Genomic DNA, 23,557 nt, shown 5'->3' on the forward strand with positions numbered 1-23,557 from the left:
AGTTAGAACCAGACATGGAACAACAGATTGATTCCAAATTGGGAAAGGAGTAAATCAAGGCTGTATATTGTCACCCTGCATATTTAACTTATATGCAGAGTACATCATGTGAAATGCCAGGCTGCATGAAGCATAAGCTGGAATCAAGACTCCCGGGAGAAATATCAATAATCTCAGATATGCAGATGACACCACCCTTATGGCAGAAAGCAAAGAGGAACTAAACAGCCTCTTGATGAAGGAGAAAGAGGAGAGTGAAAAAGCTGGTTTAAAACTCAACATTCAAAAAACTAAGATCATGGCATCCAGTCCCATCACTCCATGGCAAATAGATGGGGAAACAATGAAAACAGTGACAGACATTATTTTGAGGGGCTCCAAAATCACTGCAGATGGTGACTTCAGCAGTGAAATTAAAAGACACTTACTGCTTGGAAGAAAAGCTATGACAAAACTAAACAGCATATTAAAAAGCAGAGGCATTACATTGCCGACAAAGGTCCATTTAGTCCAAGTTGTGGTTTCTCAGTAGTCATGTACGCATGTAAGAGTTGGACCATAAAGAAGGCTGAGTGCCTAAGAATTGATGCTTTTGAACTGTGGTTCTGTAGAAGACTCTTGAGAGGCCCTTGGACTGCAAGGAGATCAAACCAGTCAATCCTAAAGGAAATCAACCCTGAATTTTCACTGGGAGGACTGATGCTGAAGCTCTAATACTTCGGCCACCTGATGCGAAGAGCCAACTCATTGGAAAAGACCCTGATGCTGGGAAAGACTGAAGGCAGGAGGAAAAGGGGATGACAGAGGATGAGATCATTGGATGGCATCACTGATTCAAAGGACATGAGTTTGAGCAAGCTCTAAGAGATGGTGATGGACAGGGAAGCCTGGCATGCTGCAGTCCATGGGGTCGCAAAGAGCAGGAGAGGACTGAGCCACTGAACAACAACACTGAGCCCACACTCCACAGCTGGAGAGCACATAGGCTCTGGAGCCTGCACACCATAACCAGAGAAGCCTACGCAGAAGAGCCTGCGAGAAGAGCAACAAAAGATCCCACATGCTGCAGCTTAGACCTGATGCAGCCAAAAAAATAAACATATATATATTTTTAAAGTATTTGTTTATTAAGTTCTTTTTGTGTGTGCTTTTGGATTTTCATGCTCTGCTCATCACCTCCAGTAGAATTTAAGCTTGACTTTTGACAGAAAGTTTTCAGGAAAAAAAAAAATCACGCACCAATTCTTGCAGAGAAAAATCAATACACTGTCTGTTTTCTATCACATTTTTCTTTAGGCCAGACTCCACTTGCTTTTACACTCGTTTCTTAATATATTTCTATTTTAATCATGGTAATCTTTGGTTTAAACTGATTTCACTCCCCTTAAAACACACACACATGCTGCATAAAAACAAAAATTCGGGCTTCCCTGGTGGCTCAGTGGTAAGGAACCTACCTGCCAATGCTTCAATCACTGGTCCGGGAAGATCCCACATGCCGTGGAAAACTAGCCCCGTGTGCCACAACCATTGAGCCTGTGCTCTAGAGTCCAGAAGCCACAACTACTGAAGCCCACACACCCTAGAGCCCCAGGTTCTGCTACAAAAGAAGCCACAGCAATGAGAAGCCTGTGTACTGCAACTAAAGAGCAGCCGCCCGCTCACCACCAATAGAGAAGAGCCCTGGCGGCAGCAGATACTCAGCACAGCCGAAATAAACAAATAAAATTTAAAAATATATAAATTAAAAGAAATTTAAATCTACACTTCATAGGTTGTCTCTTTTTAATGTAATATAGCTCAATAACAGCATCCTCAACTCCCACTTCAAAACTATATGCATACACACAAACACAAATAGCAGGACCTCAATGTTTCTGACTGTCTTGCACCCAAGGAATCTATGTCATCATGAAAGTGGGGCAAGTTGAAAAATTTCAGAAGGAGACATGACCTGCCCACAATCACATAGCCAATGAGTAATAAAAAAAAAAGAAAAAAAGAAAATTACTCTGTCTTTTGAAATTCCTTTCTCAATACTGTACCTATACCACTTGGCAAGATTCTTCTAACATTTGAATCAAGTTTCTTAATCTGTTGTTGTTATACTGGATTGATTCATCAAAACTAGCCACTTGATATTTTTCATCAGACAGAAATAGTGGAAAAATGTTTCCAAATAAAATAGTTTGTTTCTAACATGCAAGAAATAACAAGTTACAACCTAAGAGAATATTTAAATAATATTGCATTTAAAAAAAAAATTCACATAGTGAGACTGTTGTTAAGACAAGGGATTAACAAAAAAGGCAGAAAATCTGAAGAAAGAATTATCTGTTGTATACAGTTTCAAGAACTAGTAGAAAATCAAAATTCTAATTTTTGTAATGAGTCATCTTTTTATTTTTACTAAGCATCTTTATAATGTTTCAGTTTGTTATGCTTAAACCTAAAAAGTATAAGGTCTGTTTAGGTGTCTAAGAGCCTAGCAACAAGAATACTGTTTTAAGCCATTTGTCACTTTGCTTGTAAAACAAATTCCTTTACAAAAACAAAACTGTTCTCTTATGAGTCTTTTAATTTATGTTTCTGTCATTCCACTTGTTTCTAGGTGAATTACTGCTCAAATGTAAATTTCTACCTAATAATTTATTTTTGCATCCTTAACTTTTTAAACACAGGAAATATGTATACGTATATTTAACTGCTATTCTTGTAATAATGAGATTTATTCTGAACACACTGGAGTCAGGTTAATGTAATTATATGATCATATAATAGTATGTACTGAATAATATCCACATAAGAAAACACTCTTCTTGGTTTATATACATGAAGCACTTTAAAATCAAACTAATATGAAAATATATGTGATTATCTTAATTTGTATCATAAATAGTTTATCGTGTATCTTCAAATAGAAGTTCATGAAAAGCAAATGCTTAAAGAGATATATTAGACATAGCTGAATGTACTCAGTTCCAATATTTTTGTCCACTTATTTTTTTTAATATGGAACACTTAACGAATTGGCTTGTCATTCTTGAGCAAGGGCCATGCTGATCTTCACTGCATCATTCCAATTTTACTATATGTGCTGCTGAAGCAAGCCCTATCCATGCATCTCTCATTTTTCCTTTATTTTACTGGGTTCAATAACTCCAATCAGTCCATTACCATTCATCTACTGCTTTCATTGCACAACTTTCTACATTAATTCTTAACCTTTCCTGGTCACTAGCTTCCACATAAAACCTGCATATTATGAAGACCCAAAGCAAAATATACTCCTCCCAAGGTCAAAATAATAAAGGGTAAAAAGTCATTTGTTCAACCAACACACCTGGGCACTACCCTCTATTAATAGGTAGTTTACAAATCTAAGTATAACATATTGACAGTTGAATTTTCCTATCTGAAGAGAAACTTGTCAACAGAAGAAAAATAATTCTTGAGGTCTAGAAAATGTGGTTAAATACAAAGACTGTATCAAAGTATCCAAAATAGAATAATTCTGAGATTACAAATGTCCTAATGTCACCCTTTTCTATCTCCACTGGTTTTTTTCTTAATCTGGACTGAAAGATTATTTACTTTAAATCCACTCATTATGAAAATTCATAACAACTCTTCCCTCTTATGTTTCTACTGAAATTTTATTTTTTATTTTTTTGTTTTTTTATTTTATTTTTTAAACTTTACATAATTGTACTAGTTTTGCCAAATATCAAAATGAATCTGCCACAGGTATTGAAATTTTATTTTTTAACGTCAAACTTCTCAGCATGGCATTTAAAACAGTGACTTTGCAGGCCAATCCTCTAGAAACCCACCCTCCATCCCACTGAAATATACTAAGTCTCTATATTAACTACAACATACAAAAATTTAACACTTTACTGGGTCAATTAGAATGTGGAGGACATTTCCAAATTGTAAATTTACAACAACAAACATGGAGTTTAACTTTCAGCAGAAATAACAGACAAGAAAAACTTAAAGTGTTTTATCTTAAGATATTAGTAATCAGAGATCAGGATGTTATTACAGGTCCCCCAAGTATCTGAAGAAGCTAACACTTGCCACCTCAAGTTCAGGACCCATAGGAAGGTCCCAGAAATGCTTATCTAACTGACTTAGGATGTGGTACAGTATCAGTGTTTTTAAAAAAAACTCCACCAGGTATTCCTACCATGCAGCTAAGACTGCAAACTTCTCAGCAGAGCAAGGCTTCTTAAAGTGTGGTCCCTGGACCTGCAGCATGGCAGCACCTGGGGACTTGCTGGAAACATGGATTTCAGCCTTTCATACCAGCCTTACTGAGTAAAAGACTCTAGGGGTGGGACCCAGGCATTTGTGATTTACTAAGCCCTCCAGATGATTCTGATGCTGCTGTAATGTGAGAAGCACTCTATCAAGGGATCAAAGAAGGCTTTTCTAAAGAAGTTTCATCTATGTGGGGAATCTCAAATTTAAGTATGCATGAAGAGAGAAAATGATGTAGATCTGCTTGTTCAAGTAAAAAATCTGGACGTCATCTCTGACTCTTTGACCTCCACATTAAATTGCTCTCTATGTGCCGAGATGCTGCACTTCTAATAAAGTGACAACTGATGTCCATGGTGCTGGCCATGACAAACAGTCTTTTAGTCATGGGTAGAGAGCACTTCGGTGAGATGAGCACTGAGGATGAGTTTGGAGAAACACATTAAATATCAGGTAGGGAGTTATGAGATGAGGCTGAAAAATAAAAAGTTATGCAAAGCCTTGCAAGGAGCACCAAGGTTTTGAATTTTATCATATTACAGTAAGCTGTTAATTGATTTAAGCAGTATAAAGATGAGATTTGCATTTAAAATAATCACTCCAGCTACAGAATTGAGAATAAACTGCAAGAACAGAGAGAGTGAAACTTAGAAGGTTAACAGGAGGCTCTTAGAGTCATTCTGGTAAGCATGGTGATTCTTTTGGATTATAGAGCTGGTGTCAAGATAAGGAAACGTGGACCTAGTTGAGACATTCTGGAGGAAGAACCAAATCCGATAATTATTTATATATTAGATATTCAATTCAGTTCAGTCGATCAGTCATGTCCCACTCTTTGCAACCCCATGGACTGCAGGATGCCAGGCCTCCCTGTCCATCACTTAACTCCCAGAGTTTACTCAAACTCATGTCCATTGATTTGGTGATGCCATCCAACTATCTCATCCTCTATTGTCCCCTTCTCTTCCCACCTTCAATCTTTCTCAGCATCAGGGTCTTTCAAATGAGTCAGTTCTTCGCATCAGGTGTACAAAGTATTGGAGTTTCAGCTTCAGCATCAGTCCTTCCAATGAATATTCAGGACTGATTTCCTTTAGGATGAACTGGATGGACCTCCTTGCAGTCCAAGGGACTCTCAAGAGTCTTCTCCAACACCACAGTTCAAAAGCATCAATTAGGTAAAGACAAAGGAGATAAGAAGAATATATAATAAAATATATTAAATATAGAATATATAAAATATGTAAAGTAGATGCCTACTAGATATCTAAGTGGGGATTATGAGTAAATAGTTGTCTACATATGTCCAGAGATCTGAAGAGAAGTTTAGGTTCAGGATCAAATTTAGATGTCACTGGTATGTAAATATTTTTACAAATACATAGAAGCTGCAGGGAGAACACACAAACAGGAGCTGGTATACAGTTGAGTCTGAAGAAAGTCTAAAATTAAAAGGTTCACTAGAGGAAGAGTCGGAGAAGGTGATGGCGTCCCACTCCAGTATTCTTGCCTGGAAAATCCCATGGACAGATGAGCCTGGTAGGCTGCAGTCCATGGGGTTGCAAAGAGTTGGACACGACTGAGCGACTTCACTTTGACTTTTCACTTTCATGCATTAGAGAAGGAAATGGCAACCCACTCCAGTGTTCTTGCCTGGAGAATCCCAGGGACGGGGGAGCCTGGTGGGCTGCCATCTGTGGGGTCGAGTTCTGATAACTTATGAAAAGTGTGTAGAATGAAAGTCAAAGAGCAGAATCCCAATATTTAAGAAATTTAGAGAATTGAGCGTGCAAAAGAGATTGTGAAGCACTATTTAAAAAATTTTTTTTTAAATTTTGATCTAGGGTATGCCAACTAGCAAATAGTATTGTGTGAAGCACTAACTTTGACAAGAATTGTTCACAGGGGTTCTCTCTACTTCTCTTATTCACTCTGCAGTTGAAAAATCTCTGGCTTCTGCCCTAAAGTTTCCATTGGACTGGCACCTGCAAATTATCTTCATTGTTGAATCAAACGTGTGCTTCCAAGTCCTAATTTTATTTGACGTGTCAACAACTTATCACAGTTGATCTCACATTATTCCAGACACTTTGTTTTGTTTATACCTTACAGTCAACAAAAGAGACTTAAGCCAAAGAGTTAGGAAGAATTCTCAATAGGGCTTCCCACATGGCTCAGTTGGTAAAGAATCTGCCTGTAATGCAGGAGACCCAGGTTTGATACCTGGGTCAAGAAGATCCCCTGGAGAAGAGATAGGCTACCCACTCCAGTATTCTGGCCTAGAGAATTCCATGGGCTGTATAGTCCATGGGGTCGCAAAGAGTTGGACACGACTGAGCAACTTACACTTTCACTTTCTCAGAAGACTGTCAGGTATAAAGAAAACAAAGTGTCTGGAATAATGTGAGATCAACTGTGATAAGTTGTTGACAAGTCAAGTAAAATTAGGACTTGGAAGCACACATTTGATTCAATAATGAAGATAATTTGCAGGTGCCAGTCCAACGGAAACTTTAGGGCAGAAGCCAGAGATTTTTCAACTGCAGAGTGAATAAGAGAAATAGAGCAAACCCCTGTGAACAATTCTTGTCAAAGTTAGTGCCTCACACAATACTGTTTGTTAGTTGGCTATACCCTAGATCAAAATTAAAAAAAATTTTTTTTTAATAGTGCTTCACAATTTCTTTTGCAAGCTCAATTCTCTAAATTTCTTAAATCTTGGGATTCCGCTCTTTGACTTTCATTCTACACACTTTTCATAAGCTATCAGAACTACACCTTTTCCATTAAGCAAAACTTTGACCTCAGAGCTATTTCTTTATATTTGCCTAAGTTCTTTCTAGAAATAGATTTCTATCTTGAAATTTTCAGTGGTGCTTCAACCCCAACTCTTCACCCCAAATAAACACATGCATTCCTGATCATCCTCCTGTTTTCCTTTCTTCTGTGATTGGCATGAACTTCAACAAAGTTGCTCAAGTCAGAAACTTGGGAGTTATCTTTGACTTTCTAGTCTTGACCATGACTAAGTACAGTCATTCATACGTCCTGCTGATTTCTGACTCCCTTACCACTCTATCAAGTACTCTATTCATATGTCAGCCTTTGTTTCCATCCTTTTTTAAAATATTTTTTCAACTTACCTGCATTTTGTTTTTCCAATCTACAGTGCTCTTTCTCTCACAATTTATTCTCAAATTAAATATATTCCATGAATCAAATTTGATCATCTTATTTCCCTTCCTTGAAATGTTTTAGGGTTCCTCCTTATAACCAGAAGTCTATAGTTTTTTAGCAAAATGTACAATTTGTAAAATATCCCTATTTGACAATCTAGTGAAATCATATCCTACCACATTCACTGTCACACCCAATTCTTAAACCATAAAGCATCTAGTTTCCCAAAGCACTGTATTATTTCTGTTTGCTCTCACATGAACCCTTTCTTTTATCTTTAAAACTCTATCTTTTGGGCACACCATCAGAAATTACTTCCTACTCATCTTTCAAAACTCAATTAAGGTATCCGGTTCTTGACTCTTTGTCACTCAGTCATGTCTGACTCTTGGCAACCCCATGGATTGTTGTCCACCAGGTTCCTATGTCCTCGGAATTCTCCAGGCAAGAATACTGGAGCAGATTGCCATTTTCTTCTCCAGGGGCTCTTCCTGACTCAGTGATGGAACCCGGGTGTTCTGTATTGCAGGGAGATTCTTTACGGTCTGAGCCACCTGGGAAGCAGGTATATTTTCCCATATTAACTGAGTTTTTAGCCCATCCCCCTTCCCAACCTCTGCTGTTGGGTCTCTTTCCCAGGCTTACATTGTTCCTATTATAGCACCTTTTGCAAACTGTAAGTGTGTGTTAACTTGTCCCCTTGACCAGACTGTGAGCTCCTTTTTTCTGTGGCACTGGTACTTGTCATACAGGAATAATTCTGTTAATACTTGGAAAGGAAATGTGTAAATACTACATGTATTAAAAATGGTTGCTTTGCTATTGTATTGAGTCAAAAAGAATGTTGTTGGAAAATTATTTGTTTTCAAAGGGGGGTGAAATTATTAAGCCATATACAATGGTTTAAAACAAAAAATGATAGTTGGAGACAGATGGTTTTGATTCAAAATCCAACTGTAATGTAATAGTCAATGTCCTAGGAGAACCATTTAACCTAAGTTTGTCACTTAAGAGATTTAATGACCCTATAGGATGGTGTTATAGACTAAATGTGTCCTCCTCAAATTTCTATCATGAAGCCGTAAGCCCCTACCTTCAGTGTGGTGATATTTGGAGGTGGGACCTTTGGGAGGTAATGAGACATAGAAGAGGTCATGTGGGTATTGTCCCATGATGGGATCAGTGTACTTATAAGAGGAAGAGACCAGAGCTTGCTGTCTGTTCTCCCCATTAGAGGATATAAGAAGAAGGTGGCTGACTTCAAGGCAGGAAAAGAGTCCTCACCAGGAAACCTAGGTGTCTGCACTGAGATCATGTACCTTTCAGCCTCTAGAATAGTCAGAAATATTTATTGTTTAAGCTACCCAGGTTCTGAGATTCTGATATAGAAGCCTGAATGAATTAAGACAATGACCAACATCATAGGATAGCCAGGTTTTAAATAAGATACTGCATAAGAAAATGATTTATGTTCTGCGTTGCTTTTCGCAAATATTGGCTATAATTTTGAAGACCCGGTTCATGAAGCTATTGAAGAGACAGAACAAGGACCAAAAATCTAGGTTTATTTACTCTTAGTTTAATAGGTTTGGTTTGAGCATAGTACTGCTTGGATCTCCTAACCTTCCAGAGGGGCCATGTAGGTCTAGAGTGGCCACAATTCATCCCTCTGACTGTAACTGGTCCTTTCCATTTTCTCAATGTACTATACAAATTGTAATGTTTTATAATTGTCCAGTGACTGCATCAAATTTAGATATCACTAGCATACAAAACCAGTCCACCTCCCCCATACTTACTGATGGTCTGTCCTGGTTGTCAGGCTCTGAGTGGTTTTAAAGTAGAACACAAACAGGATTTTGGACAGGGAGCTGTAACCCTGATGCTACTGGCTAGAGGCAGTTTCAATGTCCTTTGGAACCAAAGAGGGCCTGTTTGTGGCTATGAAAATGTCTTTCCAACTACTCTGGCATCAGCTGCATGGTACTTCAATGATACTGTCTGAATTATGGACACAGGGGTCAAATCTCTGAGCTTCCCTTGAAAATTTTATTTTATGCTGCTTTGATTACTTGCACGTTAAAAAGTTGACATACTTTGAGGGGCAATGACCTAGCCAAAGGATTTGCTTCCTGAAGGGTAGAGTATCTTAAAGTCAACAGGAGGAAAAAACTCATTACATATACCTTTAATGCCCTTGAGCCATCTGCAATGGAGGCCAGTCCTCTGATGCCACAAACCCTCTATTTGGCAAAATTTAATGCTAATATTGAACAGGTCCAACTTTTCACTGGGGGATAGAGTCAACCTTCTTGGCTGAGAACAGAAAAGTCAATCCTATAAAAAGCCAGTCCTATAAAATTTTACTTCATGGACTAACGGTGACTTATCTTGAAGGACAGTCAAGTTTGGTCAAAGAACCAGCAAAATTGCTCCAGTTCAAACTGACTAACTTCAAAAAACACCTGAAAGTCATCTCCGAAGACTGCAAAGCATCAGAAGGAGGAGGGAGACATTTAATGATATTCATGTGAACACGTAGCTTCAGGAAAACCTAGAACTGCTTGTCCAAGAAGACACCAGCTGGAAACAAAGAGTTCAGGAGCTGGGACAGAAAGACATGCTTTAAAACTTCAACACCCAGTGAAAATGGAAGGCAGTGATAAAGAGAACATGATAAAATGACTGAAACTGTACTAAGATGATAGTCACAGATGATACACAGGATCATGAATATACAGGTAATAACCATGTATTTGCTATACAAGCACTATAAGGCATATCTGAAGGTGGACATCTCTTCATTTGACTTTAAGCCTTTAGAATGTAATTCTTTAGAAAGAATGATCAAAAGTTCCATTGACAAAGCCAGTATGAGATATATATCTTCTGGGGGACAGTAAAACCTATAACATGGAAAAAGTGATCATTTTAAGAGAGAGATTAAAACTAACACTGGCAAAGCTCACATGAAGCTACCTGACACTTTTCAAAGAATTTTGAATACAGTGATTTACATAGACAAATCTTCCCCAAATCAAAACTAGTTTTGCCTCCTCACAATGACTCCGATGCCCACATAGTAAAGGACTCTAAATTTGTCAAAAGGCTGAGTACTGTTACTGTAAAGTTGATTATCACGTATATGCTGTTATTTCATTAGTTTCATTCAATATCTGGTAAAGATTTTATGAAGCCTTTCTTGAAATTCAAAATCTGCTGCCAAGTAGTAACATATCCATTGTTGTTGTTTAGTCACTCCGTTATGTCTGACTCTTTTACAACCCCATGAACTGTAGCCCACCAGGCATTTCCCAGGCAAGAATACTGGAGTGGGTAGCCATTTCCTTCTCCAGGGGATCTTCCCAACCCATGGATAGAACCCAGGTCTCCTGCATTGGCAGGCAGATTCTTCACCATTGAGCCATCAGGGAAACCCAGTAACATACCGCAGGAGCCCACATTTTTATGGGATGTGAAAGTGTGTTGCTAATTAATTCTATTTATCCAAAAATTAATATGCATTCTATCTGTACCAGAGCGGCTACGTGAATGAATATGACAGCTTTTCAGCTTTTAATTAGAACCTCTTGGCTTCTAACAACATTCTAGTGTCTGTACAAGAAATATTGTCATAATATCACCAACCAACTTAATTGCATAAAAAAAACATGGGCTCTTAGAGAAGAAAAAGATAAATATACCCATGTGTGCAGCACAGCAGATGTTAAGATGAAGTTTTGGTTGTATATGAAGCATGAAAATTTGCTTTGGTAAAAAAAAAAAAAAAAGAGAGAGAGAGAAGGCATTTCATTTAAAAAAAAAATACAAAAGGCAAATGAGCAGAGAACAACGTTAAAACATTCATGTAGCCTTCCTTCTTGTTTCTCTCTCCCTGGCTTCTCTAAATCATCCACAATTCCATTGCAAAAGGAACGGTCTCTCTAACCTGTAGCAGGCCAATCATATGCTAACACCAAATCTGAATTTGTGAGCCTCTTAGTTTTTTAGTTTCATGGTTCAAATTTCGTATTTTTAAATGTATTTTCTTCTTAAATATTTTGCTTCATTTTTAAAAAGAAAGATGGCATAAAAACCATTAAAAAACTCTAAGCATGTTTCAAGGCTTCCAAAAATTAGTTCTCAGGCAATCTTTGAAAATTGCTGATTCTCTTCTTTTTTTTTTCTTACTATATTATTTCTGAAGCTTTCTGGAAATGTCCCAAGAAGAACTGTGTGAAAGATGCTTTGACCCACTTAAAGAGTTATTTACCCTGTGATACCTTTGGGATGGATAAAATAAATAATACTGCCTATACTAGAGATATTTTCTTATATCACAAACTGAAATATAAAATAGAATATGTTAAAAGTAGGGATTGGGAAGCAAAAGAACATGAGAAGGAAATAGAGAGGTTAATTCCAACCAAGGAAGACTGAGAAAGATTACAGATGTGTCTACAAGGATGGGAAGGGTTATGAATGTATTTTCTGCTACTAGCTATTATTCACCTAACAATAACCCTGATACCCTTTTCTCACATTACATCTTGACATGTGTTTTGTAAGCTCTTCCTTTTTACATGAGTCTGTGATGATTTTTTACCATGCCTGTTTCTATATACTACAGATTTTATACCTGTCCCAAAATATTGTACATAAAGGCCTAAATAATATAATTTGAGAATAAGGCAAATAGACTCATTTATAGAGTTTTGCATGAATGAGTGAATATAACATACAGTGAAATTTCAAAATTAAGTTCACAGTTGTATAGTTGCACAGAATCTGTTATACTGCAGACTCTATTGTATTGTACATGTACAATTTAAATGCACTGTTTTGAAACCCTTATACAACTTCTAAATCATTATATTATTCAAACAATTTTTACAAGAATTAAATCAACATCCAGTCAACCTGGCATCCATATCATTGTATCTTTCAGCATCCCCAACTGCTGTGATAGGCATTTGTTTCCCTTCCATCTGCAAAGTTTTCAAAGATGTAGCTAAGAAGTCCTCCAGGTGGTTCTGGTGACCTCATGAGGATGGGATCTTCAGCAGAGGAACCCTTACATGACAGAAGATATTTTAGAAGATGGCAGATGGTAAACATGCAAAAAGGAATTGGGTAGTTTCCTAACTTGTTAAGCAACCCTGCTAAAAGATAAGCTGCTGCTGCTGCTAAGTCGCCTCAGTCGTGTCCGACTCTGGAGGCACATTTAAATTTTTAAGAGTTGATTTGAGCATACATCAATTTGAATTGGGTCAGATGAAACCCAATGCAGTGAGGAGGCCTATACTGACAGGAATTAGGGGAGACCTTTTTATAGAGATGATGAGGAAGCAAAGCAAGGATATTGATTGGCTACAGTTTAGACAGTTGCCTTAAACAGGAAAGCCTAGTTGGCTATGCGATGGGTTGTTCTTGGGTTTTATCTCCTCAGACTTAGTGGCCGCATTGACTCTGACTTAGATTTTGGTTTGCTTCCATGTGCTACTGAAGCCTGAGAGCCATCTCGGTCTAGTGGCCTTCTTGTTTAATTATATTAACACCACTCTCCACCAATCCCTCTACATATATTAGATATAATACCAGAAGATATTACCAAAATAGCAAAGAGAGAGAGAGGAAGAGAGGGAGGGAGCAAGAAAGTCAAAGTTTCAGGAAATGTGTTCAATACTTTTAAGCGCAGACTACCTGATTTTCTTCCTTTAATGATTGGTTTTATGACCAAAGTTCCCAAAGATACCATTTCTATTTCTTAAAGTAACTGATGTTTTCATTACTTCAGGGTTTTCAACTCCACCCTTTTTGTTGATCATTTCCACACAGGTACCGTGCAGATCCTTAGCCAATTTTTTAATCATCTCTTCATGTTCTTACATCTCGTCTTTTCACGGTGATTCCTATGAAAGAGACCACACCATGGTCTTTTGGTCATCCATGGGAACTTCTCTTGAGAAGGAACTTTTAGGTGTTCTAAAATTCTAAGCATAAGCAAATGTCCCAGTTCATAGCTAAATAAATAGTTTATTCCTACATCAAAAGCCAAGAAAGAACCTAGCTATGTAATTCCAAAGTTTCATGGTGGTCATTGTTTTTGAAATTAACTTCTTTTTGTAGAGAAATCACTGATGCTGATTATTTTACTTGGTATTTTGTTTGGGATTGGACTGAGTTATGAATCAATAGGAAGGGAGGTTAGAAGGAACCCGACATCTTCACAAATATGTTTTCACATTTAGGAATAGTGAACTTGCTTCCACTTGCTCAGATCTCTCACACTTTTTTAGTAAAATGCTGTACATTTCTTGATACAATAATTGCACCTGTATTGATAGGTCTATTTCTGGGTATTGAGAGTTTTTTTCAGTTATACTGTGTAATTGCCTATAGTTGGGTTATGTGAGAACTGCTGATTCTGACAGAATGATCCTTATACCTGGCTCATGACTCTCTTGTTTGCCAGCACAGGAGGGAGATCTTTTTTAAAAACTCATTTTTCATCCTTTTAGGGTATTTCAGGTAAACAAGAGTTACATGCCTTTATTCACTCAATCTGCCATCATGACCCAGTTTCTTGAATTTAATATTTTTAAATTTGAGGGAGGAAACTAAATCGGGTATCCACAGTCCTACAGTCCACTAAGGCCAGCATAACTCATTTGTAACCTAGTAAGCACTTTTGTTACTAAATTCATATTGTGGTGCTAGCTCACTTAGTAACTGCTCCAATGTGCCAACCTGAAAGAGGTCACTGGAAATCTCAGTAATCTAAACATTTTAGTTCTATTCTTCCAGTCCTTGCTGTCAAGAAATGAAAAGCTCTAAACATTAGATCACTGAAAGTGAAAAAGAAAAAATGCAAATACAAACTTGTTTATATTATAATTTGAGAAAATTTAATTTATAAATATCACTTTATTTAATAGAGTGAATGTAGCCAAGGAGTGACAATTGTGATTTTTCCTCCAAAACCTATATTGATACTGACCAGTGTGATACTGCTGTCAATGTCCCATAGCAGATCGTCTTTTTCTTCCTTTTAAAGTTGATGTGAGGAGAAGGCAATGGCACCCCACTCCAGCACTCTTGCCTGGAAAATCCCATGGACAGAGGAGCCGGGTGGGCTGCAGTCCATGGGGTCGCGAAGAGTCGGACGCGACTGAGCGACTTCACTTTCACTTTTCACTTTCATGCATTGGAGAAGGAAATGGCAACCCACTCCAGTGTTCTTGCCTGGAGAATCCCAGGGATGGCGGAGCCTGGTGGGCTGCTGTCTATGGGGTCGCACAGAGTCGGACACGACTGAAGTGACTTAGCAGCAAAGTTGATGTGAATACTGTATGCTCAGTACTGAGAATCCACTTATCTTCTCTCTCCAGATTTTGAAAGTTTTAATAACAAATACTTCTTTTTCTGTCAAATAAAATAAAAGCCATTGGTAAATTTTTCATTAGTCAGGATCTCAGGCAGAAGGGCTCAGACACCAGAGAACATCACATCCGAACTTACAGATTTATTACATGTTTTAATTCCACATACTCACTCGCACATCTGGCAAACTCATTCTTGGAGGCGATAGTTATTTTAGGGGTTGTATGGTTTATTTAATAAATGTTCCAGTTTAGAAAAGGCTTTTTTAAGTCCTTCCTTTATTCCATTTTCTTTGGCATGACTCTACTTAAGCTCATCGTCTATTTCCTTTTATCCTTGAATTTTTATTCTATTTTGAAAATGGTTTTGTGTTTCATTTGTTTCGAAGATTGGTATGCATGCATGTAAACTGTTTATTTTTAAGTTTTATTGAACAGAATATTGATTTTATTTCCATATCTCTCCTTCCATTTGCCACTCGAGCACTTTCTGCTGGTAACCACTAGATACTTCAGTAAGCAAAACCTTTCTAATTTAAAAACACACTATTTAGAATTTTGGCCAACAGTCCTGTTACTCAAAGAACTGTGCTTACTAACTTGATTAACATACACCTTTCTTATTAGTCTATGTATCTCCAATGTGCCCAGATGGCTGAATGGTAAAGGATCCTCCTGCAATGCAGGAGACACAGGAGACTCAGGTTTGATCCCTGGGTTGGGAAGATCCTCTGGAGGAGGAAATGGCCTTCCATTTCCTTCAGTATTCTTGCCTGGAAAATCCCCATGGACAGAGAAGCCTAGTGGGCTACAGTCTGTAGAGCCGCTCAGAGTCAGGCATGACTGAATGTGCCACGGTGATGCAGGGACAGCATCCTTGACCAGCTCTGCAGAGCGTGGCTCATATGATGGCTTCCATTTACGAGGTCTTTCTCATTCATCACAAATTTTGAGCCAAGGCCACTCTTTGGATGCAGCAGATAGATGAGTAAACTGGTATACAAGTTAGGTCATTTCTGCTTAACAAAGGACTCTTCTATTGAGTAACCTTTCTTTCAGACTTCTCTGTTGGATTGGCAGAATTTAATAAGTTCAAACCTTGGACTGAACGTTTCTCCTGCAGAATCCTGCTGATTCCTCTTCGTCTACTTTTCTTTCTTTCTTTCTTTTTTTTTTTTTTAACAAGTTTCTTTCTTTTTTTTTTTTACTTCACAATAAACCTTCACAACCCTTCTGAGTAGATAGATCGTCAGCAACTACTTCTCAGAGGATCCACATTGCATATAATAGAAAAAATAGAATAACATGAAGACACGTAGTGCAGGCTGCTTCATTATGACATCTATCCACTGGGTAGACACACTTCTCCTCTTAGCCTTGATAGCACATGGGATGATATATTTATGAATCCTTTATAAGCATAGTCTCACCAACCACACAACCATTTGTCAAGAATTGTGAAAAAAATACTTGTCAGTATGAACACTGTATACGAAAGTTTATAATCATCAATAATCATCAGTTTGACTTACTACTGATCCTGTAGTGGTTTACGTGTTTTTATGAGGTACTTCAGACTCTCCAACTTGAGAAATAAATTACACATCCATATTATAAGCTCCCCTATTTCTCCAATTTCAGAAATGAATAAGGTACTTTCCAATTTGAAAAGAGTTGTTTTAAATGACATTCTTCACTTCAGCTGCAGAAGTATAGAGGACATCACATTTTTACTTGAAAATGACAGCAGCAAGAACAACAAAAGCACAGCATCGCCTTTTTCAAAGACCAGAATCAGTTTAGCATTTTATGTTTTGAATAAAATGATTTATTCTGGGGTAGAAAGTACATGTTCACATTAGAAAAAACGAGCTTTTCATCACAATACTGGCAAATCAAGATTTTTGATGCAATTCATTCAAAGTATAATGAAACATCTCCCTTTGCATCTTTAGAACACATTAATGTTTATGGAATTCTTTGTAAATGGATATAGATGTAGTGTGTATGTGTGTGTGTATACATACAAAACAAGATGGTACTAGTAGCAAAGCTAATAAATGCTTCTATGATTATTTCAAGTGGTAGTTTTCATTTTCCATCTTACTTTCAACAAATATACAAAACCCTGAAGCTGTTAATATAAATACACATATATATGTATATATACTCAATTTTATTTTTTAGGATTCCATTGGTTTCAAGTGACAGAAATGCAGGTAAAATGAGTTTAGGCCAGATATGGACCACAGGTCCTAAAGGAAGGGCACCAGAAGTGAGAGCTTGTGAACCATTTGTGTTCTCTGCCCCTCGTCTGTCTGTCTGTCTCTCTCTCCGCTGCTCAACTTTGTCTCTCTTGGCCTACCTGTTTGCTTGTTTGTTTGTTTTAAATAAATTCACATTGGATTAGGGGTGAGTGGGATATCTGCCCTTGAGAATCAATTACCTTACTAAAATCCGAAGACAATTGTTTGATGTGCTAGGGAGGGATGGAGCAAGGTTTGATTGGCAAATAACCTTGTTCTAGAATTGCTGGTGTTAAACATGAGCTATATACCCACTCCACAGCTAACATGTATCAAAAATCCTTTATTCTTCCTTTCAGTAGGTGGAAGATTTATTCTAATTCAACCAATATTAATAACAATCTACCATACTGCAGGCACTGCACTAAGCAATGGAAACATGTAGATAAATATAGGATAGACCTTTCCCTGAGGTAGTATATAATGCAATAAAAAAGAAAAAATGTATAAATAAAATTTAAAATGTAAATATATGATATTTACCCTAAGGAGTTTAACATATAAAACTTTACATTAGTAAATTTGATTATCTTTAGGGAAAAGGGTTGAAATTTAGGAGTAAGGGAAGACTACATTGGAGGTGATGCCTGATAAAAATTTGGAAGAACTGATGTGTTTAATAGTTGAATTTTATAAATAAGAATATAAAGTGCTACATCATAGAGTCACTTTAATTTACATTCTTTACTTGCCATTTATCTGAAATATTACAATTATTCAGAGTGCACTCTGAATAATTGTAAATATTAATATATATTATAATATATATAATATATATTAATATTAATATATATTATAATATATATAATATATATTAATATTAATATAAAATTCAGAGTGCACTCTGAATAATTGTAAATATTTATATATTATTATATATATAATATATATTATATTAATATTAATATAAAATTCAGAGTGCACTCTGAATAATTATAAATATTTCAGATAAATGGCAAGTAAAGAATGTAAATTAGTTTAGTAGACAAAGAATTAGATGGATAGTCAAATCCAGGAAAAAAAAAAGATTTATAGATTATCAAAAGAACACTGGAATTTATTCTAACATAATTAGAAATTTTTAAACAGGAGTTGGGTAATCTGGGGGCAGTGAAAAATTATTTTTAAATTTTCATTTTAAAGAGATCTTGCTGACAATAGTGAGGAGAAAAGACAGATGAATAACTGACTGTTGGCCATTAAATGAGATAGGGGGCAAGAAGTATAATTTCTTTTTTTAATATAAATTTATTTATTTTAATTGGAGGTTGATTACTTTACAATATTGTATTGGTTTTGCCATACATCAACATGAATCCGCCACAGGTATACATGTGTTCCCCATCCTTAAATTTTCATTTTAAAGAGATCTAGCTGACAATAGTGAGGAGAAGATGGATGAATAACTGACTGTTGGCCATTAAATAAGATAGGGGGCAAGAAGTATAATTTCTTTAACCAAATCAGTGATGCTCAAGATGGCAGAATGATGATAGAAACTGGAGCACCATTTATAGCAAGATTTGTAGGAAAAAAATTTCAATCTACATTTTAGAAGAGACATTAAATTAAACAAAACCAAACCAAAACACTTGTCTCTTAATTGTGGTTTACTGATGATTTGTATTCATTACATACACAGATCACTTAGTTATCATTAGGAAATACAGATTTAATTCAAAACATAGAAAAAGAAAACAGAACAGAGTAATAATAGCATATTAACACCACCATCCATACCCTATTAAATCTGGATAGGCCTACCACCAAAAGAACATAAAATATTATGAAACAAATTTCTGATCAGTTCTACAATCATATATTTGACTTTTCAATGCTCTCCATTATTTGGCAGCACTCCCATATATTTAAGATCATTTTCAGGAAGGGGAGGGTGAGATGAATTGGGAGAGTAAGATTGACATATATACATTACCTTGACTAAAATAGATAGCTAGCGGGAAGCTGCTCTATAATACAGGGAGCCCAGCTCAGTGATGATCTAGACAGGTGGAAATGGGGCAGGGTCGGGGGGAAGTACATGAGGGAGAGGATGTATGTATACATATAGCTGATTCACTTGGTTGTACAGCAGAAAGTAACGCAAAATTGTAAAGCAATTACACTCCAATTAAAACAAATCCCAAGTCATACATAGCAAGCACACTCCAAAATGGCCACTCCCTTCTCCCTCTTAAATACGCTATTTTCTTCCTGACTCATATATTTAATTATATTTTTTCCCATCATAGCCTATCTTTCATTCTTTCTGTCAACAAAACTATAACCTTCCAAGTTCTGAAGGCCTGACTCGAGTCTTTTTCTTCCGTGGTGATTTTATAATAATGGCCCATGCTAATCATTTCCTTCTCTCATTTCCTAGGAGTGAAGGAATAAGATACAATTTAGCTTTTCAATGTGTCTCCGTAGTTAAGACACAGTGTCTTGATGGAAGGACTAAGGCTTAAAAGGCTTTTTTATATCTCACATAGTACAGCATTAAAAGCGTAGTAAAATTTTGCTAAATAACTTTTTAGTGATTCATGCTGGTGATATCAGAATGGATTGGTACCATTTTCCTTGTTCAAGGGAAAAGTCCTAATTAGACAGCAATGGGAGAAGTTTGTAAAAGGATGTTCAGTGTTGCATACTCCCGGAGTCTGTGCTGCCTCTATTAAACTGACTGGCCAGATGAGGGATCGAGTTGGATTTTTCCCTTGGCCCCAGTCCATGATAACCTCAGGAGGTCTAATTAATTTTTAATTTTCTTTTGTGGTTAACTCAAGCACAGGGATATTGTAAAGACAAACAACTGAGAATTGGAGAAGGAAGTACTCCATTGGATTGCTAACACGATCTTGTTAAAATATACCATATAAAATTCATATTATAGATCATTATATAAAAATAAGACGATGGAAAATTCTTCACAGCTAAAGCCCTTTAAATTCCATCTTAAGGACATAATATGAATAAACTGTACATTTTTACAACAGATTCTGACATGTTTTATTCATTCTACATGTAATGGAAATTTTGTAAGAGCCAGTTATTTGAGGTTTCTCTTTTTTAATATTTATTTTATTTATTATTTATTTATTTGGCCTCACTGGGTCTTCATTGCACATGTAGGATATTTAGTTCAAGCATGTGAACTCTTACTTGTGGCATGTGGGATCTAGTTACCTGACTAGGGATCAAACCTGGACACCTTACATCGGGAGCTTGGTGTTTTAGCTGCTGGTCAACCAAGGAAGTCCTCTGCTGCTGCTGCTGCTAAGTCGCTTCAGTCGTGTCTGACTCTGTGCGAACCTATAGACGGCAGCCCACTAGGCTCCTCTTTCCCTGGGATTCTCCAGGCAAGAATAAATGGAGTGGGTTGCCATTTCTTTCTCCAATGCATGAAAGTGAAAAGTGAAAGTGAAGTCGCTCAGTCGTGCCCGACTCTTAGCGACCCCATGGACTGCAGCCTACCAGGCTCCTCCATCCATGGGATTTTCCAGGCAAGAGTACTGGAGTGGGTTGTCATTGCCTTCTCCGATTTTATATACAGCATACCCTAAATAAGAAGAGCTTGCTAACTTTAAACAATGTGATTGACACTTTAGGTGAATGGCTTTTATAATTAAAGAAACTATGAAAAACTACTTTGATGTGACATACTTTCAGACTTGATTTTGGGGCAACATGTAATTGTAGAGTTGAAAAGACTTGAATTATCTTTGCTGATGAATAATATTGTTTAAAATATAAAAATTACCAAAGTATGTACAACTAATAAATTCTACTGGAGAATGTTAGCCAGAAAAATAATTAGAACTCAAAGTGTTTGAGAAACTGAGATACTTGGAGAAAGACAGACAGGCAGACAGGTTTAAGTTTAAAAGAAAGAATCTAATAGTTGCTGGGGATCTTTCTGGCAAAGAAATAGAAACATGCGGTAGCCCATGAAGCCATATTCTATGTATCAGAGATATTTGGAACAGAAATATCTGTGTCTACCTTCTGCTTAATGATGATGGTAACAGAAAATTCAAGAACATTTCTATTATCCTCATACCTTTAAATCTCAGATAAATTTGATCTTTTTGCTTCCTTCTTCCCCACCAAATACTAAAATAAATATCACAATAACAAAAAAAAAGCTTCTGTTGACTTTCTCTCAGTTTAGTCAAGAAACACTAAACAGAACAAGGCTGCTCCTAGTTGATAAGCAGCTAAGGTGATAAGCAACTAGAATGTGAATAAGCAAAAAAAAAAAAAATGAGCTTCTAACTTGAGGCTTTAGAAAATTTTATTTAAAAGATCTTTGATTTGTTGAGTCTGCATGTATGGCTAACTGAATCAAAATATATGCAACAGTGCTGTTTTCACAGTGAAAATTAAAATATTTATGATAATAAATTACCCATTTATACCTCTTTTTAATACAGAAGGTGAAACTAAAATCATACATTCTCAAGAGAGCTCTCTTGAAAAAGAAATTAATATATCCACTACTTTTGATGACTGGAAACAACAGATTCTGTCTTTTCCCATTTCTTTCTGGGGTTTTTGTTGTTGTTACTGTTTGGGTTTTTTGTTTATTTGCTTTTTAGTCTTGAATTACTTAGCCAATAGTCAAATTTCAGTCTTGTAAGAGACTTGAATATCATACACTCCTTTCTACTATCCATTACTGGAATTTTCCCTGTAACATGACTGAGAGATAATTATTCATTCTTTCCCCAAAGATCTCCTTGGGGTGAGGGTCAGGTTTCTTGCTCCAGAAGAGCATGAACTAAATTAAATCATCCCTGTTGAAACAGAAGTAAAATTTTAATATCTACCTTATAAATGCAATGCATGATATCCCTTATTTGAGCAAATATTTTTATCAAAGAACATGAAATTCATGCTTTTAGCATATTCACTATACATTTACATCATTCAAAGAATACGGTATGTTTTGTTCTCACACTAATATTCTGGGAATTTTCTTATTATGCATTGTTGACTATTTTTTTTAACTTAAATACAAGAATTTCCATTAATTTTTGTAAAACACTAGCTCTTTATTTTGACATGTTTTCTGTGTGTCAAAATTATTTTGATTGTTCATGGCACCCCTAAACTTTCATTGTCTTGTCCTGCATTATGTCATTTGTAAGGGACCTGTAGTCCAGTGGTTAAGAATCTGTCTGCCAATGCAGAAGACACAGATTCCATCCATCCCTGGTCTGGAAGGCTCCCACATGCCTTGGAGCAACCAAGCCCGTGCATCACACCTACTGAGCCAACCTGCTGCTGAGCCCACAAGAGAAGCCACTGCAGTGAGGAGCCCACGCACTTCTCAAAGAGCAGACCCTGCTCGTTGCAACTAGAGAAAGCCTGCGTGCAGCAATGAAGACATAGCAGTCAAAATAAATACATATTAAAATAATAATAAAAGTTAACAAAAACTCTGATAACAACAACTGTGCCAGAGGCAGAGGATGCTGGAATTAAAGCAAGGATACACTCTTGCTGTTACCATCCATCTTCTTTAAGGATTTTTGAATCATAAACAATGTTTACAATTAGGGGCTTGGCCTCAAGTGATGGTTCTTTAATACATTGTTAATCTCTCACACACAAAAAGTAATTCTAATGCCTGTCCAATACCAATGGGCTGCAAAGATGATGAAAAGGAGAGATTGCAGAAACCCTCTGACTATAGGAAACTCTGGGTTATCTGAAAGTGAAAATGTATGGAATTACTTGGTCATTAAGTACATTAACATGATTTGGGCTTTATCAATGCCAGTGATTCCTCTTGTAAGACTTCCTTCATTCATGCTTTCATTTTTGAACAAACATTTAAAAATTTTAACAAAAGGTAGCTGCTTAATTATTATTGTTGTTATTTAGTATCAACACTACTTTCGCTAGATGCCAGGCCACCCACTAGATCTGGGAGAGTCAGCATTGAACAACATGGAGACGTTCTTTTTCTGACAAGGTGCAGATTGTGAGAGAGAAACAGATAATGAAGCAAACATTTGTTTGGATGGTATCAAGTAGTGAAGAAATCCTAGACGGTAATAGGAAAATGCAAACTCTCGTATTAGGAGCAAATTCGGCAAATAAAGTGGCTTACAATGCTAAAATGCTTAGTACACACTAGTTGAATGAATAAGTTAAAAAATGAATGACAAGGGAAAAAGGAAATAAATGAATGAATGATTCAGAGGAGAAAAAGACAAAGAGGATAGAAATCAACCTCAAAATGCGGCCCTCATCAATCTCAAAGAGAATGCAAATAATATTGCCCCTCAGAACTTCCTGCCCATTCCCCAAAGCTGCCTTTTTGGTGATTTTTCTTCTGGGAGAGCTATCCTTGTTTTAACAGGTAAACAAATCTTAATGAGAACATACTGTGCAATAGTCCTTAGACTCTCTTCCAAA

At 36.6% G+C, this 23,557-nt stretch overlaps 1 protein-coding gene and 1 non-coding gene across 3 annotated transcripts in view; both read right to left on the reverse strand.

Moving 5' to 3' along the window:
* Positions 1-23,557, reverse strand: part of DGKB (diacylglycerol kinase beta) — a 1,145,939-nt gene that overhangs the window by 926,067 nt on the left and 196,315 nt on the right. The window contains exon 4 of one of the 2 annotated variants that reach the window (XR_008717644.1): positions 14,377-14,868. The exons of the other annotated variant lie outside the window; for it this stretch is intronic. The gene's annotated coding sequence lies outside the window, so the exon portion shown is untranslated. Of the gene's footprint in view, positions 1-14,376; positions 14,869-23,557 lie in introns of those variants that run through there. 2 annotated transcript variants of the gene reach the window in all.
* LOC129659777 (U6 spliceosomal RNA) lies at positions 3,007-3,109 on the reverse strand. The gene has a single exon (XR_008718246.1). It is a non-coding gene; the product is annotated as a U6 spliceosomal RNA (small nuclear RNA).

The sequence above is a fragment of the Bubalus kerabau genome, chromosome 8, assembly GCF_029407905.1.
Source record: "Bubalus kerabau isolate K-KA32 ecotype Philippines breed swamp buffalo chromosome 8, PCC_UOA_SB_1v2, whole genome shotgun sequence".
In the NCBI taxonomy this organism is placed as follows: domain Eukaryota; kingdom Metazoa; phylum Chordata; class Mammalia; order Artiodactyla; family Bovidae; genus Bubalus; species Bubalus kerabau.